Here is an 18142-nt window from a genome sequence, read left to right on the forward strand (position 1 = left end):
CAGACGGCACCCAGCGTGTGGGGCGGAGGGGCACAGGTGGTGGGGCCCGTCCTCATACAGCGGTGGGTTTCTCGAAAAGGACATTTGAGCAGAGACCTGAAGGGAGAGGGAGCAGACCCTGTGAATATCTGGGGAGAGCCCTCTCGGGGGGAGACTGAGCAAGGGAAAGACCGTGATATGGGACTGTCCTGGGCACGTGGGGGCAGGGGCAGGAGGCCAGAGGGCCACAGGGACACTGAGTGCGCAACGGCTGAGGGCGGAGTGGGGTTTTGTGAGCCACTGCCAGAGTTGGGCTTTCCCTCTGAGCGAGACTCACGGAGGCACCGAGCCGCTAATGGCTGTGTGAGAACAGGTGACAGACCGCAGGGCCTAGCTGGGGGGCCGTGAGGCAGCTGTGGCCGCAGCCTGCGAGCCCATGCCGGCTTCTGGGGGCTGTGAAGGGGTGGGGAGTGGACGGTTCTGGATGCGGTCAACTGGACATGACGAGAGACGCGATTGGGATGTGAGAAGAAAACGCGCTGGGTTTTTGGCAGAGCAGCCAGATAAACTATGGTTCTATTATCTGAGAAAGAGAAGATAGCAGGAGGAGCAAGTTTGGGGAGTTCTGATGATCTGCTGCTGACTAATAAGCTGTCCCAAACGCAGGGGCTTAAACGTCCGCACTCATTAGCTGTGCTCACAAGTCCGCACTATGGCCGAGCTCAGAGGGGACTTCGTGGCTACAGGTGATGATAGTTGGGGCGGCTCAAACTCACATCTGCACTGGATGTTGGCTGTGGGCTGTGGGCCGGGCCCCACCTGGACTGTCACCTTGCCTCTCCATGTGGCTGGCGGGTGGCAGGGCCCCAAGCCTGTGACTCCCAGAGGAGAAGCGAGGTGGAAGCGGGTGCATTTTACTCCCTAACCCAGAAGCCCAGCGGCCTCCTCTCCACTGTCCGCTCTTGCCTGAGGGACTCCAGGTTCAAGGGGAGGGGACTGACCTGGCACTTGGTGGGGGGGGGTCTCACGTCACCTGAGCCTGTGGGGCAGGGTCACAGGAGGGCACAGCAATCAGATTGGTGAGGGGAGTGGGGTGTCGGCTGGACAAATGAGTCTGGAGAGGTCAGCCAGGGAAAGAAAGACTGTACTGGGGGCTTGAGTGGATAGCTGGTGTTTTAATCCTCTGGTATGAGCGGGGAGAGGGAGCGGGGAGATAGTAAGCGGTGCACGCCTCACTGTTTATCCAGCGGTTACACGTTTGCTTTGTGGGGGGACTTAGGGCTGCATGCTGGGCCATAGGTCTCCTTCACTAACACAGAACGCAGCTCAGGGTCTGATTCTACGTTTTTAGATCTAACACAGGCTCTTTTGTCCTCAGGAAACTAGCCTCTCTGCTGTGCCCTCAGGTTTTCCCTGAGTAACAACAGCCAAAAGTATTCAAAATTTTATGAAACTTAAAAACCTTCAAAAGGGCAACATTAAGAAATAAAGAAATGAATTATCCCATTGTTAAGCAACTTCGTGTCAGAGTAAGAAAGAACAAGAAATTATGGTGGTTAAAGTATTCGCTGGAGGTTAAAAAAGAGAAAAGAAATGAGTTAAGAAAGCCACTTTTCATCTCGAAGAGATCAGGTGACACTTAACGCCAGGGTAGCTAAGCATCAGGTCTTTGTTTTATGTCAGACTAAATGCCAGACTATTGGAAAAGGTGGGACACAGCTTCTCTGCGGCACAGAAAAGTGTTCATCACCTTCCCTTTGTAACCTCACTCACTAGCAACCCCCCATTCTGTCTGGTCACCCCACAGACTCCTCTGAACACATCACACCCATTCAGCTCTCTGTCGTTTTGTTCCCCTTTTCTATTCCTGGCAATCTCCTACTCATCCTTCAAAGTCCCACTTAAATGTCACCTCCTCCACAAAGGAGGTGTTCCTATTGTCTGTGGTGGTCCTGTAGTGTTCGTCCCGAGCACACAGTCAGTCCCTTAAGGGCAGGAACCCTGGGTGCTCCCTCTGTCAGCCCAACACACAGCAATGCTGACATAGGAGTGGCATAATCACTCCTTTTTTGTTTCTGGAATGGATGCACTAAAACCGTGACAATGCTCTTTGCTCCATTTCTCTGGTCTTGCTTCTAGACTCACCTGTGTGGGTGGTCAGGCCACTGTCACCTATTGGACAGCCTGACAACGCAGACAGGAGAGGTTTACCCAAACCTGGGGCTGCTTCCGGCCTACTTCACAGGTGGGGCTCAGGGAGCCCCTTTTCTATTTCTCGCCAATCTCCAAGTTACGGAGATGGCTGGCTCATCTCTCGAGCTGCCATAGCTCAGTATCTGCTGACTTCTGTCCATGAAGCCTGGGCTCTCGGGCGTCAGTGGGCTGGACAGATTGTTTGGGTTCTAAAGGCACTGGTTGCAGAAGCTGATTCTAATGTAGTTTTGTGAAGCTTAAAGAAAGTGGGCAGAGTGATGTGTGCTGTGGTCATTTGTGAAAGTGACATGGCTGTTACCACAAGTGGCCTTGTCTGTGGGAAGCTCCATCCCAGCCAAAGGGATGATATCAGAAACCCTGTGTGACAGTTACTTGTAGGACTTACAGGTGACATCCTCTGGTTGGGCCTGAGTGGCATGAGCAGTCCCAGAAAGCTGAAGATTTGGGGGAGTAACAAGTGTACCATGGGGCCCCTCTGTACCCCCTTCCCCTCCCACACACACACCTTATCACACAGTGGCTGTCACTGCTAAGTAATGAAGGGAAATGTTCCTCCGCTGGAGCAACAGCCAGGGGTCGCTCCTCTGTTGTCACAACATCAGTGAGGAGCTGTTTGGGGCAACGCCAATATTTCTAGTCTCCAACGTCAGATGAGTATGACAGGTGCTATCACTTCTTTCACATACTACTTTCAAAGCTCCGGCGGGCTGGCAGGTGTTCCCTGGAATGCCATGGGGTGTGCGGCTCCCTCCTATCCGCCACCAAGGCAGGAGCACATACAGTTAGGAAGCCAAGGTCCCATAGCAGCTGCGGAGGGACGAGAGGGGAAGAAGCTGGGTGCGGGACAGCTGGGTGAAGGTGACAGGGTGACGGAGCCAGAACTGGGAATCAGGCAGTGAAGGTGGAAAGTGGAGTGGGCATCTTGATTTGTTCGCCAAGATGTACGTGAACCTTGTCTTGACACTCGATCTGGACTGAGAGGCAGAAAGCACAGCTTCGGCTCGTGCTGCTGAGCAGGCGGTGCTGTGCCCACAGAATTCCCTGCAAGCTTCAGCTCCAGCTCCCACCCAGAGTGCCTGGCACTGAACCTCAGTGAGAGCTGCGTAGGCCGGGTGGGCTGGGCGGGTGTTTCCTGCGAGACCCCCATGGAGCCTGTGCGTGTCCCTGGGCTGTGGTGGGAAGAGAAAGTGACCAGGAGGCTGGGAGCTGGCTGTTTCTGCCATTGAGTCCTTGGAAGTGTCTGTGCCTCCAAAATGCGATGGACATCAGTTCTAGAAAACAAAGCAGCTGGCCTTCTGACTATTGGAGAGCCCCATTTGAACCAAGGAACAGCCAGCTGTTGAGACTTCCGCCCTTAAATGTGTGTATTCTTGTACGTTTGTGACCAGACACAGGAGGAGTGGACTCGGCTTTCACATAGCAGCCTGTCAAGGCCAAAGGACAGGTCGGGGGGGCGGGGTGGGGCCCTCCCTACCTCCCCAGGGGAGCACGCAGGGTGGGTATCTGTGCTCAGTGCACATTTGTTGAATGAATAAATGGAACCCCACCACCATCTCTGCAGCTTTAATCATTGGGACCCCGTCTTGTTCCCAGCAGGTGGGCTGGGGCTGTGTTAGGCTCCCGTATGACATCTTGAACTTTCTTCCCTTTGGCGTCTTCCCTGAGCACAGCACGGGCATGGGGGGTGGATGAAGTGAACCTGAGATCAGGAGAAAGGCATCAGTGCCCATCCTCGGCCTCAGGCCTTCTCCCCTCCCTCCTGAAACCAGAGGGCAACTGAGTCCGGGGCTTGCACTGCCTGCGCCACTCAGCCAATCGACCCACAGGAGTTGCTCCGTAGGACAAGTGTTGATTGTCAGAGCCTGGGTCGTCTGAGAAGGCAGCGGGTTAACACCTTCAAAAACTGCCTCATATTCTCAGACCGGCTTAGGGTATTTCAGGGAACATCTGGGTGTGCCTCCACGGGCTACGTGGCGTTCTGGGGATCTGCATGGAACCTTCCCTGTGGCAGTTGGTTCTCCCTTGGCATCAGCAACCCAGGAACAGGGACAGGAGTAGCCTGGAAAGAATGCTAGGCTACAGAGATTGTGATCAATAAGCCTGAGGGTATTAATCAGAAGTTTCAGGGTAATTTTCTAAAACAGGGAACTGGGACAGGGGCCATTGTGAGCTCCAGCCGCAGGGGGACCTAGTGTTAGGCTGTAGGTCAAGGACAGGTGGGGCCTGCATTATGGGGGTGCCAACGGGCCTGCCTCCTCCCGTGTCACTTGTCAATGCAACAATTTGCCCCAAGTTTGCTGTTTGAAACAGCAAATGTTATCTCATAGTCTCCAGAGGCTGGGAGCCCAGGATGGCTTTCCTGGGGGATTCTAGTTCAGGGTATCTTACAGGTCAAGCTGTCGGCCATAGTTGCCATCATTGGTCACCCGACAGCTTGACTGGGACTGGGAGAGTTGCTGAAAAGCAGATGAACAGGAAAAATCAAGGCTGAATATGTATATATGAGGAATTCACATAAGCATAAAACATTCCATAGACAGTAAGGAAAAATGAAATATATGCGTCCTTCTGGACTAAGGAGAAGGAGGCTGGGTGTGGGACTTCAAATGGAAATAAAGCAATTCACTGGGAGATGAAAAGGTTAATATTTGGTAAACAAATGTTTGTGGGCCATCTAGCAACGAAGAGTGACAGAGGACTTTGACCAAATGGCCCTGTTAGGTTCCTCCCTGAATGCCACACCTAGTTCAGATTACACTGTGTCCCTGCTGACAGTTCTTCCGGAACAGACCCAGGTCGGCTGTGGTGAGGTCTTTCAGGCAGTTTGGGGGAAGGTCAAAGGTTCTCTCTGAGCCTCTGCACAGTGACTGTTCTCAGCTCAAAATAATCGCCCGCCCTGAACCCCACAACCACTTGCCCTGTTCTGTTCTTTAGAGGCAAGTAAGTACCTCCTGGCCACACCTGGGGGGCGGGCAATGAAGCCCCAGGTCGTGAAGGGAGGGGTCACGCTGGAAGGACTCACAGCCCCGCCTCCTCCCGCCCCCCGCCTCGCTCCAGCCCCTCTCCCATTTGCTCTTCCTTCTCACAAGTCAGCTGCCTTTCTAACAAGTTTACTGATTTTAAAGGGAGTTGTGAGCTTGCTGTGGATGCCCTCAGGCCCAGGACCCCGAGATCTATTCTCCCCCTTAACTCAGTGTCTTTGAGGCAGGCGTCCCGAACATGTCGGTGTAATTCATGCTGAAGTGGCTCACGTTGTGGAAGCCTGTGGCATATTTAAAAAGGGACCAAGAGATCATCACTCTAGAGAGTAAGTCTAACCGCAGGGAGAGACTGCTGGCAGATTTACATGGAAACTGCCTGAGGCAGAGCCAGGCCAGTCTCGCAGGCCACAGGGTGCTTCAGCAAGGGGACAAGGCCTGAGAAGAAGAGGGATGCACTCCGGCCTGCTGGCCAAAGTGGGAGCTCTCTCTGTCTTTCTGTTTCTTGCTTTGTCTCACTTTGTCCCTTTATCTCCATCTGCCAGTCCCCACCCCATCCCCACTAGTGTGCATGTGTGTGTGTGTCTTTGTGCCTTACACTGGCATTCTGAAGCCCCTTTTGCACTGTTGACACTTCTCATTCTTAGAAGCTCTTTTCTCTCTTTCCTTCCCTAACTTTCGGCCCACTCCCACCCCAGAAGTTATTATTAGCAGATTGCTGAAGAGTTATTTGTTTCATTTAAAGAAAAAAAGAAACAAAACCTGTACCTACAATAATGAAGCAGGAGACTTCACTCAAACAAAGTTTATTTTAAACTTGGTGTAACACAAAATGTTACCTAAACAAAACTTACTTTCCTGATTATGAAAGCAGCGTTTATTCATCCCAGAGAATTTGGATTTTATAGAGAACACAAAAAAGAAAAGGACAGTGATTTCTTATTCCACGTCCTTCAGTCTTTTACATACTAAACACACATGCACACACTGTTGAGATATACTGTATGTATTGTTTCATAATCTGCTAACTTCCTTCACATTAACATTATATGACAAGCATTTTCCCGTGCTAGTTTTTTCTATCAAACTAGTTTAAACTACTACATAGTACTGGACATTTAGGGTCACCGCCCCTTTTTGCTGTTAGCAACAACGCTGTGTTGACCCCCTGGTACTTGTCTACACCCACGTCCATGGTTATTTCCCCAGCATAATGCCTACAAATGGAACAGGTGAATTATGGGTGTGCACAGGGGAGCAATGGTCTTGAGGGCAGTTCTGAGCTCCATGGCTCTCTGTTCGGTCTCATGGGAAAGTAGCCAGGGTGTTGTTCTACCTGAGGGCTCAGGAGCTGAAACGTAACTTAGGTCAAGGTGTTAGCTGTAGCTGCCAGAGGTCCGGACCGTGTGGCCATCGGTCAGGTCCGGGCCACTGTCTTCTGCTGCCGTGGGGGTTGCTGATTATCCGGGGAAAGCCTGGCTCTCTGAGGGCTGCACAGAGAGAGGGATGTGGTGTCTAGAGCTAGGATTTAAAACTAAACTTAATCAAAGTAATAGGGACTCTCCGTTTCCTAAGTGTCAATTTGATCAGATGGGTTGAGAGTGTTGAAATCTTCCAGTTCCTTTCTGTCTACTTGTTCGATCCGTTACTAAGAGAGTGTTGGAATAGCCCACTCTAACTTTGCATTTGTCTGTTTTTCTTTTCTATCAGCTTTTACTTCCTGTGTTTGGAAGCCCTGTTATTAGGGGAACACATATTTGGCTTTGTTATGTCTTCTTGAAGAATATTTATCCGTGACAGTCGTCTTTGTCCTGAAGTCCACTCTGCCTGCTATAAATAGAGCCTCTACATCTTTTCAAAATTAGTGGTGTTTGCATGGCATCCCTTGCACCAGCATCTTACTTTTAACCTATTTATGTCTTTATATTTAAAGCGGGTTTCTTGTAGACAGTATAGATTGAGACTTGCTTTGTTAAAAAAAAAAAATCTACCTGACAATCTCTGCTTTTTAATTAGAGTGTTTAGACCATCTACGTGATGTAATTCTTGATGTTACTGGTTGCAACCTATGATCTTGCATTTTCCCCCTATTTGTTCCATCTGTCTTTTGTTGCTTCTTTCCTTTTTTCTGTCTTATTTTGAATTAACTGAACGCTTTTTATAATTTTACTTTATCTCTGCTCTTGGCTTATTAGATACGCCTTTGTATTTTAGTATGATATTTTAGCGGTCACTCCATCTTTTACTTACCAGTCTCCCTTCATGCATCGTGTAAGAACTGTACAACAGTACACTTCCATTTCTGCCTCTCATCCTCTGTGCTGTCACTGGTGTATATTTTATGTCTATGTATGCTACAAATCCCACAATACTTGGAAGTTTTTTGCTTTAGATCAAGGGTTGGAAAACTTTTTCTGTGAAGAGCTGGATAGTAAATATTTTAGACTTTGAGGACCACCAGTCTCTGTTGCAACTACTTAACCCTGTCAGTGCAGCCCAAAGCAGCCATGGAAAATAAGTAACTAAATGAGCATGACTGTGTTTCAATAAAACTTTATTTACAAAAACAGGCAGCAGGTAGGATTTCACCTGTGGGCTATAGCTGACAACCCCTGCTTTAAATAGTTAAAAATTGTGTCTTACAGAACAAGATGTTTTTTACTATTTACCCTATTTGTCACCACCCCCCCTTTTTTATGAGATTACAAATTCCATTTGGCATCATTTTCCTTCTGCTTGAGAAAATTTAACATTTCTTATAGAGCAGGTATGCCAGCAATACATCATCTCAGCTAGAGTTTCTGGGCGGGAATTCCCACCCCATTCTCGTGAATTTTTTTCGCTTTCCCGTTCACTAATCCCAAGAAAAGTTGGTCGGAAAATCAGCTCCTTGAACCCAGGTGGTTGGTAGTATCGGCCGTCACTTTGTGGAAACAATTCATCATGGAGAACAGAAAACAGTTTATATCTCGGGATTCCGGAATGGGAAAGGGAAAAACATTCCTGAGAACTGGCGGGAATTCCCTCCCGGAAACCCTAATCTCAGCTTTTGCCGTTTTGAAAAATCTTTGTATTGCTTTCATTTTGGAAAACTGTTTTTGCTCAGGTATGTTTTTATTTTTGTTGATCCCGAACAGGGTTCTCTGAACTTCTTGGATTCGTGGGTTTTCATTATCTTAGAAATTCTTGGACGTCATGCCTTCAGATATTTTTTCTGCCCTATTTTTTCTTTTTGTTCCTGCTGGGACTCCAACTGCATGTTTGTTATTTGGTGTGAAATTATTCTATGGTGCTGGGATTTTCCAGTCGTTACCACCCCCACCCCCACCCCTCAGCCACACCCCACCCCACCCCCACTCCAATCCCCTCCACCACCAGCATCTTTGCTTATACAATGTTTACTACGGGACTGGTATTATTCTAAGCACTTTACATATATCAGCTCTTTTAATCACTACATGATGTCTATAATCTAACGGTATACATATTACTATTACTCTACTTTTACAGGACCTGGGAGAGGTATCTGGCCTAATGTGGAGAAACACAGTACAAGGAGCCCTCAGAAGCCCTGGTCTACCCCTGCCCACGCTCTTCCGATATGAACCTAGTAACTCTTGCTTTCCTTTGTTTCAGGAAAACACACTCAACCAGCCATTCATTCATCAAGCATTCATAGTCGGTTCCCATGTGGCCAGAACGGACAAGAACCAACAGCCAACAAAGGCTGCTAACAGCCCCTCACATCCCTTTCCTCTTCTCTCTGCCATTGGAAGGGTCATTTGCCACCACCCCACCCGCTAATCTAAGGGTACAGGCTCGCAGCTTCAAGACGGCCCCAGGAAGGTCAGGATTGCCTGTTATTTGAGGGCCTGGGGCTGCAGGGACTGCTTCCCTGCCTCCACAGGCTTCCCTCCTCAGCGGCTTCCTGCTTCATTCAGGAAGTCTGAATGACAGGTTGAGGGCTAATCGCTTTGTGGCCCCAGGAGCTGGGCAGCTCCGCCCCTCCCAGGATTCTGCGTTTCTGAGGTTTCTGAACAACAAACTCTTTTCTTCTTTTTCTACATTCCAAAGTCCCAAGAAATAAGTTTGGTGGCATTTGATTTGCTGAAAAAGCATATAAATGGAAGTTTCCTCTTTCCAGTTTCTCTCTGGGATACAGTTTCCAAAGACAGAATTAATGGATACAATTTGTACTGTATTTTATTTTATTTCCTGCCCCCAACTCTGGTTCAAGTATTTCTCAGTCTAGTTGTGGAGGACACAGCTCCTGGCCCATGTTGGTGTTATGAGTCTTGCGCTACAGTCGGTTGCTGGCCGCACCCGGCTGCCCAGCTCCAGGTAGAGCGGTTGTTCACAGTCTTAGCTGTAGAGGGCGCAGCTCCCTGGCCTATGTAGGAATCGAATGGGCGACCCTTGTGTTATGAGCACCGTGCTCCAAACACAGAGCCACCAGGCTGCCCAATGGATACAGTTTTTAAAGTGAGAATTAATGTGCGCCCAGGCGATTCTGGTTTACATCTGCTGTCCAAGTATAATTATCAATTGCACCTGCACCTCCATTCGATCACAAAAGGCGAAAGAGGAAAAATTATATCGTCGTCTGAAGTTGAGACCTCAGATTCAATTTGTTGTAGCTGAGTCTCTTTTCTCATCTGTTAAATCAGTTGAACAGCAATTCTCATAAATGTTATGAAGGTAGATTAAAGATTAGAAGGAAGTGCTTTGAACTTGCTGGAAGAAAGTCGCTCCAGAAATCGAAGGTGGTTTTTATTCTTATTATAAATTTTATTATGCCTGCTGGCGTGTAACAAATGCACTCTGATTCAGGCACTAGCTAAAACTTTGTCAGGATTATCGTTTTCTATATCTAATTATATATTTTTAGAAATTCATGTGTTTTTTGAGATGCCTTTTGTTTTTCAGATGGTAGGTTGTCCTTCCTTCTCTCACATGTTTGTCCCCTGAACTGCCCCCTGCAACCTCTGCACCTCTCTTTGAAAAGTAGTGGACTGCTTTTGTGATGGGGGGTCCTTGGGATCTGTTGGGGAATGTGCCAAACCACAGCATGGGTTGTTCCACTGTGGGGGTTCCGCAGCAGGGGTCGGCTAAGTTTCCTATAAAGAGCCAGATGTAAATGTTTTAGCCTTTGCAGGCCATATGGACTCTGCTGCAACTTAACTGCCTTTGTAGCACAAAAGCAGCCATAAATACTTATCAAATAGTGATGTCTGTGTGTCAATAAAACTTTGTTTACAAAAAAGCCCGTGGTCTGTAGTTTGGGGAGGAGGGGAGCCTCGTTAGAGGACTATTCAGGGGCCCTGGTTAATCTGGGCTCCCGTCTTAATAAGCCATTCTCTACCGTGTGTAGGAGACAAATTATATTTAAGATGCCTCAGGGATACCTCCTTCAGGTGCTAAATAATTACTGCCTTCCTTCTTTTGATAAAATGGGGTTTTCTTAGAATGGCGACAGGTTAGTATAGCTTTATTTATTTCAAACAACTAAGGAAATTAAGATTCTAGGTATTGAGCACTGTCAGTTACGTAGGTAAGATCCTAGGTAACTGACAGTCAATTGGGAAAGAAAATCTAAGTGACTGGCATGGCAGGCCACGCCAAACACTGGTGGTGGGCAGGGGGCCTCACCAAGCAGGCCTGTTGTCTGCCTTTTTTCCTTTCACACTGCTTTCAAGTCTCTCCTGCAGGACCACTCACCCATACGAAAACAAAAGTATTTCTTTCTTCCACAAAGAAGGTGTCATGCGGGGTCTCTGGTCCCCGCATAAGAACGCAGGACATGGTGAGGCCAAAAAGGAACACCCACGGAGCCATAGATAGGGGGTTCATACCTCACTGGTTGCTGGGTCAGAGATACAGGAAGCAGGAGCCACACGAACCACAATCCTCCATCTGCTTCTCTGCCAGCCAACACCCAACCCCTTACTAGCTGCAATCCACATTTGCTAGCTCAGCCACGGCAGTTATGTCAGTGGCCAATGGCTCACTGGTAACAGCTGACGGCCAACTAGTCACAGCTGATGGCCATCCACTACCCGAGCCAGCACCTTTCCACGGGAGGCCGAGAGCCTGGAAACTGCTCTCTGGGGCTCTGTCCCCACAGAAGGTAAATATGAAATGAAAGGTGGGCTCATAGTGGTATGAACCCCCTATCTATGGCTCCGTGGGTGTTCCTTTTTGGCCTCACCATGTCCTGCGTTCTTATGCGGGGACCAGAGACCCCGCATGACACCTTCTTTGTGGAAGAAAGAAATACTTTTGTTTTCATATGGGTGAGTGGTCCTGCAGGAGAGACTTGAAGGGTGCAGCTGGTGGCTGGAGGTAAATGTCCTGACCTGACCCTACTGGACAGCAACAGTGGGTGGGGCTGGGGGCAGCGTGACAGCACAGTTTAGTTTGGGGGCTCCCTTGGCAACTAGTTAGGGGGCTGATCCCAGGACAGCTTTGCTGGCTAATGCACAAGGCTTGCTGAAACTGATACCATGCTAAGGTCCAGCTGCTTGCTGCCTGAAAAAGTTAAAAATCAAGAGACAAGGTTGGTGGGAAGAAAAGCAAGTTTACTCCGAATGTCGGCATTCTGGGAGGATGGCGGACCCCTGTCCAAAGGCCATCTCCCCGTTCCTAGACCGGGCAGAATGTTTTACAGGTACAGAAGAAGAAGAACAAAGGGAAGGGGGAGTCGGTCAGGCAGGTCCGAGGGCGGACATCCTTCCTGGGGTCTGGTCTGTTTTAAGATAATGTTATCTCTGGACTCGGACTCGGCCATCGCAGCCTGGGGCTTTATGCGCCACCAGTAAAAACTGCAAGGGAGTTGCAAATGGATTCCGGTGTCCGGGGCACCTGAAGAGGAAGAAATTGCCCTTTCCAGATTAGGATTCTGCTGATTAAATAGATTAACGAGGTATGTGTAGACTTAGGAAAGGGAACAAAACAGAGTTTTTAAGTTATTAGTGAGGGGAGAAACAAAACAGCTGAATATCAGGGTGGATCAAACTGCAAACTAGCTAAGTCTAACTACGTTATTGATTTACCAAATTTCACACTTATAAGACCACAGTTCCGATGGGGTCACGTGATGTCATCATTGCATTATGTGTCTGACAAGGTGGTGATTAGGCAGTGGTTAATAGGCCCTTATGTCCACTAGTCTCAGAGGGCACGGTCAGTGGGCACTCATCGATCCCTTTGTCATGTAGTATGGGCCACCTTCTTTGTAGAAGCTGGGTGTCTATGCAGGGCCGAGTGTCTATGCAGGTGCTGAGTGCAGTAGCAAGAGGTGGCCACAGGCAGTGGCTCCTTTGACAGCAGCTCTTCTTGGAGGAATGCTCTTTTCTGGCTATGAGTGGTAAATTGCCAGCTCCCAATTTACATGTGTGTTGGGTGCTAATGAGATTGGAACCTGGAATGTACTCTTACAGGAACAATGCTGCACATGGTGGTGAGGATGCTGCCAGCGCACGCACCCCACTCAAACCACAGAGCACTGATCTACTAACATGACAAGACCTGCCCCGAGTGTGGAGGGCGCCTGGGGGAGATGGGCAGCCGACATTGTGGGATCACATCCCCCCACTCAGATACCCAGGAGCATAAGAATCTCCCTCGCTTTGTGCCTGTCCCCTGTGCAGAGACTAACTGGGGCTTTCATGTCCCCAAAGTCTGGGGGCATGAGGAGGAGGGGCCCCAGGGAATTTGAGGGATGAGCTGTAGTTGGGACAGAGGTCCTAGGGGTGGGGGGCCACCAGGCTGCATCCAGTCCTCAGCTGACTCCTTTGTGTTATGTATGTTATGTATACCAATTATTATGGTATACGTGTTATATTATGTATACCAGTGTTTAGTGGTTTCCTTAATCCAGCAGTAATGCATGCCCATTTGAGAAAACTTAGAAAATATAGATAAGCAGAAGGGAGGAACTGTACATAGCCCATAGTGTCACCAATGTAGAGTACAGACATGCAGTGTTCTTCTGCACCTTTCCATACATACTTACATCTGCGTTCACACCGCACAGCACACCCTGACGTCTCTTCATGTCATTAACTCTCTTCCCGCAGCATGTCCGGATCGATAGATGCCCCATCATTTATTGAACCGGCCTCCTGTTGTTGGACTATTAGGTTTTTCTAGCAAAATTAACCCTGTGATGAGGGCTCTGAGGTTGTGAACTTTGCTCTGACCCACCACTACTTCTTTTAGATAATTCTAAAGGGAAAAATGGGTGTGCATGAGTTTAGGCATTTCATAATTTATTGCCAAAGTACATTTAACCCCCAGTGTGTGAGAAGATTTACCACTATGTCATGCAGGGTGTCAGGCGGGGTCTCTGGTCCCGCTCCCCACATAAGAACACAGGACATGGTGAGGCCAAAAAGGAACACGCCCGGAGCCATAGATAGAGGACTCATACCACTCTAGTCTTGCTTGTGGCTGGGTTGGAGACACAGGAAGCAGGAGCCACACTATCCGCAACCTGCCATCCACTTCTCTCTGAAAACCACCTCACTTGCTAGCTGAAATCCACTCTTGCTGGCTCAGCCCCCATCTTCTTGCTAGTGTAGCCACGGCAGTTATATTAGTGGCCAATGGCTCACTGGTTACAGCTGACGGCCAACTAGCCACAGCTGATGGCCATCCAATCACAGTTGATGGCCATTTACTACCCGAGCCAGCACCTTTCCACGTGAGGCCGAGAGCCTGGAAACTGCACTCCTGGCTCTGACCCCACGCTCTACTTTTCCAGCACTTGATACTCTAACATTGAAAAATCTTTTTGCTAAATTGATAAACAAAAAATGGTATCAGGTTTTGTTGCATTTTTTTGAAGCACTGATGAGCTTGGACATTTTTGCATGTTTATTAGCCCTTCTGTGAACCGACTGTTTGTTTCCTTCACATCATAACCCTGATTCTCCAGTTGTCACACCCCTTTGGAATGGAAGTGAGTGGGTCCAGGCTTTATGGCCCTTTTAATATAAACACATGCAAACTTCCCAGGGTAATGAGTCCTCTGTCTCTGGCTCCTCAGTCTTGGTCTCCTTCCCTCCTCCTTTGACCTGATGCCTGATGTTCAAAATCACCAATGGTCCCATCCTGTCCTACGTCACTCAGTGGGGACCCAGTTTTGTGTTGTACTTTGCCTGCTGGGAACTGTGAGCCTGTAAGTAACAGGAATGGAGAGGAAAAGTGGGTCAGTGAAAGGGTAGGAAATTGTGGAAGGACTTAAAGCCAAGAGGTTGGAAACGTCCATCTGCTGTGAGCGGGCTCGTTAGTCGTCTCCAGTTTGGGGATGTGGAAATCAGCTTGCTGTGTGACCCTGTATCCCGTAGCCTCGGGCCCCAATTTCGCTGGGGGTGTTTACCTAAGAGTGGAACTATGGGTCAGAGTGTAGGTGTATGTTTTGCTTTAGTAGATAATGTTAAAAAAAACCACAAACCCATTTACACTTCAACAAAGCAATGTATGAGAGTCCCAGTTGCTTTAAACCTTTGTTGACTTTTGGTATTTTCAGTGCTCTAATTTCAGTCATTCTGGAAGGCTTCATATTTCTTTTTAGTAAGCTACTTCGATGCAACATATTATACAAGGTCAGACAATTAAGTTTACGAACTAGTTGCAACAATGGTGCTAACCTTTTTTGATATCAGAAAGATTATTTATTATGAATCTGTACCAACTGGACAAACAGTTAACCAAATTTACTTTTTGAAAGTGCTGAAAGGCTGCGTGAAAAAGTTAGACGACCTGAACTTTTCACCAACAATTCATGGCTCTTGCATCACGACGATGCACCAACTCACACAGCACTGTCTGTGAGGGAGTTTTTAGCCAGTAAACAAATAACTGTATTGGAACACCCTACTCACCTGATCTGGCCCCCAGATCTTTCTTTACCTGAAGATAAAGGAAATATTGAAAGGAAGACATTTTGATGACATTCAGGACATCAAGTGTAATATGATGACAGTTCCGGTGGCCATTCCAGAAAAGAGTTCCAGAATTGCTGTGAAGGGTGGACTAGGCACTAGCATTGGTGCATAGCTTCCCAAGGGAGTACTTCGAAGGTGACCATAGTGATATTCAGTAATGAGGTATGTAGCACTTTTTCTAGGATGAGTTCGCGTATTTTTACTTTGTCCATTTTCATTTAGCTTAGTTTAAATAGATCTTTTAATCTTTTTAATCTATTGATGCTACATTTTAGAGAAACAACTTACTTTCAAGGTTTTCTACAACATTTTCTAATAAAAAAATTCTGGGTATATTCCCTTTGTCATCATTTTCACCCTTGTATGTGCTACCTATAAACACTCTCTCATGTCTACACTGCACATTTCCTTTTGATGGTACGTTTTTACTACTTCTCATTCAACCTAGGAAATTGTATTCAATACCTCACTTTTAAGTTTTGTCTTTTCTAGCACTGCTAAAATTGTGGGGCATAAATATTAAGCTGAAATAAATTCAGCATGGGTGATTCTCAAATGTCCTTTCTGCAGAAGTAAGTTACAGTGTGAAGATTGACTCAGGCTCGTATCCTGGCCACACAGCTCATCACCTGTGTGACCTTGGTGAGTTACTTAACCTCTCGGAGCTTTGAGCCCCCATCTGTAGAGTAGGAATAACAAGATCTGTCTCTTAAGATTGTTGGGATAATAAATGAGACAGCTTCCATAAAGTGTCTAATGTGTAATATGTAGTTAGTAAATGTTAGTTTCCTTCTGTCTGAAAGCAAAGACACCAGCAGCATCTTTATTCCAGTTCCCTCATCAGTTCACAAAGCTATTACAAATGGGCCTTATCTTACTCACCTGCTAACTGTACCCAGCTGTTTGGCAGGAGACCCAACTATTAAGCATTTTGCTATGGGTTTACCCTGCACCAGGTGAGTATAAACATCCTGTATGACACTTCTGATCTTGGACAAGGACAGAAATAACTCAGTGTGAGACTGTATCTTTTGATGCTCAGAATGTCACGCGTCAGAATAGGGCTCTTACAGGTGTGGTCCTAAGAGCCCCCGATTTGTGGTTTGGAGTACTCTTTGGGCCACACTTTGTGCTTACTTCTTCACACTCCTACGACACTTGCATCTACCTTCTAGGTGGGGGGTGTGGGGGGGGTTTCTGGCTCCCAAGTGTAGCTGGAGCTTTGCCAAGCAGCCTGGAACATGAGGCCAACATCATTCCCACTGGCCAGAGGTCCAGCTTTGACCACGTGGACATGTTGGTGCCCCTTCCACGTGACCCCTGATGCTATTGATTGATGCAAACACTTCAAAAGTGGACAGCTGAACATTCAGGATGCTCAAAGAAATTCAGGATGCTCAAAACTGCTAATGACTGCCAAAGACAAGGCAGCCTGTGTCGCAGGAGGTGACTTCGAAATTCACAACGTTTGCCTTCCTCTTGTCCCCCTGCCGCCAATACCACACAAGTGCTACAAGGGACTGGCGTCGAGAGGACACCGGCTTGTTTGCTAAGGAGCAGTGATTGTCAATCCAGTGTTCAAATACAGCAGAACATGTTCAGTGGACGAAAAGGAACACTTTCTCCGCACGGCCAAGCAGCAGGGCCGTTTGGGAAAAACGACACTGACGCAGAGCAGGTTTTCCACGTTCCTGTTTGAGACGGTCCAGAAACATACAGCGCTGTGACTGCAGCCCGTTGTGTGGTCCCAGATGAGGCCCAGTCTCTCGGTCTGCTGGAGAGCGCGACTGTCGCTGGGGTTCCCAGACCGGCCTTGTCCCCTGAGCTGCAGCGCCAGCTCTCTAAATGGCCCCCAGCCAAGGCTGCTGGGAGGCTCACTGGGACATTCCAAAATGACTTCATCATCTCACTTCGCTTGTCAGCTCCCTTCTTCATCCCCCTTTTTTCTGCTCAGCACACCACCCTTCTTGGGACCATTCTTTCCATACTGCTCAATAAAGCTGTGCTTTATCGCTGTGGGTAAAATCGCTGCAGGCAGACACCCAATGCCCGTGAGTTCCTTCTTCCATAGTAATAGGTTTCCACTCGGAATGCCCAGGATCAAGGCTCCACTTCCTATTTCCTACACTCGCTGGCCCCAGCTGTGGCAGCATACTCTATTCTGGCTGAAGGGCTCCGAAACTTCCAGTCTCATCCTCAAAGGGAAGGGGTGTGATCTCCTCCTACCGCTTCCTCCATCCTGCTGCCTAGACTGTGGGCAGGACAAGCCACTTTGGAGACCACCTACAAGGACACTAGCAGGGATAGCAAGGCAAGGGATGGGGGCATCCTGGCCTTAGAGACTTGAGGCTGCCTTAGCAGCTGTGGGCTGTCACATGTGTGGACTGCCATGGGACAGAGAAATCAATGTCTACCTTAATTCCTAGTTACTTTGGGTCTCTGTTAGAACACTTCGAAATTATCCCAGTGAAAGGAGCACTAGGCGGTTCAGTCCCCTAGGCTTTGTCTCAGAGCCTAGGCCACTGATGAGACTCTGATTTGAAGGCAGAATATGGAGGTGACAATGGTGGCGGCTCTGGAAGCTTCCATGAAATCTCCTGCCATGTTACTCACTCCCTCCACTCCCCCACCCTCCCCACCCCCATCTTCTCTAGGCAGCCAACCTCGCCTGCTGTGAAGTGTCTGTGTGTTACCAGCCCCTTCCTCCCTCAGGTCCTCAGTGTTCGGGCCTCAGTGACACGAGGGGCTTTCTAGAAGCATTCTCTGCTTTTCTTCTTTCTATACTTTGAAAGCAGATTAATCTTTATAAAATAGTTATTTCAATATTTTTATTTGCCCCTCATAGATCTCCAGTGACTCTTATGTTGATGACCGCATCTTCCGTCTCTCCCTCAAGCGAGCTTTCGTCACCTACTAGGCTAATCGCACTGTCCTCAGACACCTGTTGGTTTCATTTCCATTTGAAGTCTTGTCTGTGACGCCCCCTGGCAGTGATGGCTTCCCCTTGGCCTTTCCCTGCCC

Source organism: Rhinolophus ferrumequinum, chromosome 27 (genome assembly GCF_004115265.2).
Source record: "Rhinolophus ferrumequinum isolate MPI-CBG mRhiFer1 chromosome 27, mRhiFer1_v1.p, whole genome shotgun sequence".
Taxonomy (NCBI): Eukaryota; Metazoa; Chordata; class Mammalia; order Chiroptera; family Rhinolophidae; genus Rhinolophus; species Rhinolophus ferrumequinum.